The sequence below is a fragment of the Chrysochloris asiatica genome, unplaced genomic scaffold, assembly GCF_000296735.1.
Source record: "Chrysochloris asiatica unplaced genomic scaffold, ChrAsi1.0 scaffold00052, whole genome shotgun sequence".
Lineage (NCBI taxonomy): Eukaryota > Metazoa > Chordata > Mammalia > Afrosoricida > Chrysochloridae > Chrysochloris > Chrysochloris asiatica.
Genome location: NW_006408570.1, coordinates 6,133,479 through 6,134,712, shown reverse-complemented (window position 1 = coordinate 6,134,712; position 1,234 = coordinate 6,133,479). Strand labels below are relative to the sequence as shown.

Here is a 1,234-nt window from a genome sequence, read left to right as displayed (position 1 = left end):
TGACCTTAAGGTTCGCAGCCCGATTCGTAACCACTACGCTACTTGAGAGAATATTCCTTCTTATATCTTGACTTCTGCCACTTCTGTCTCCTGTCTTCCATGCAAGTGTCTTTTCCCATTCTCATGTGCCACCTCTATTGCACAATAGAAATTAACAATGCAAGGGTATCCTGCTTCTAGAAGGAGGGCAAACTTTAAGCAGACTCCACGGTTGTCATCCCAGACAGGCGGAGCTGATGGCTTACACAGGTCCCCTGAATTTCTAGACTTTTCCAACACGATGGGGAGATTCCAGCCACATCTGCAGCTTGAACCTGTCATTTGGCCTTTAGAGACACTTTAGACTAATGATTCTGTACCTTGGATACTTTAAGAAATAGCAATGCTTGGCCTCTGATCTAGGGTGCAACCTACTCTTCAGAATGTTTTTGAAATCTCCCCAGATGATTCTAATATACAGCCAGGGTTGAAAACGACTGCATTAGTCTTTTAATCCCCAAATATGAAGACTTCCACTTCTCACACATAAATGATTTGAGATAGCCCTTTTCCTGCCCACTGACTATGATACTCCTCTATCTTCTCTACATAGGCCAGTCCTTTGGTTTAGCTGGTCTGTTGTATGATGCTTGGCTTGAAGGCCACAGTTATAAAGCCAGTCTGGGACGACTACTGTGGAGTTGTCTGTAATATTAATTCCTAGAGATTCTATTGCCGTCACTTTGGGGTAGAGTCCATGGATCTGCATATTTTGAATCTGCATTTTAAAATGTTTCAAGCATTCATTGTTGTTGTTGTTGTTAAGTGCCGTCAAGTCATGAATCCTTTCAGAGCACAGAGGAGGATTATTCTGGGCTGGGCCTTCACAAGGAAGTAGGGCAAAACTGAATCCCTGGAATTCCAGGTGAGGGTGGTTGGTAGCATCAGAAGGGAAATGATAGGACCTTGGCCTGGAAGTTGAAAAAGAGGAATACATATTTAGGGGGCAATAATAATACTACCAGGAGTCTTGGTGTGGCCCTGAAGGATAAACGCTGGACTGCTAACCTCACAGTCAGCAGGTCAAACCTGCAAGCCTCTCCTTGGAAACCCTATGCAGGGTTGCTGTGTGTTGAGACTGACTTGACACTTAACAACAACAACAGCAAATAATAATAATACCTACCTATTGGACTCTTGGAGTCCTGGTGTGGTGCTGTGGGCTAATGCGTCAGATTGCAAAGTCGTTTGAACT

General features: G+C 44.0%; 1 protein-coding gene across 1 annotated transcript in view; it reads left to right on the top strand.

Moving 5' to 3' along the window:
* The window catches only part of ANTXR1 (anthrax toxin receptor 1), a 374,982-nt gene that overhangs the window by 114,478 nt on the left and 259,270 nt on the right, over nt 1-1,234 (top strand). The gene's annotated exons all lie outside the window — the stretch shown is intronic.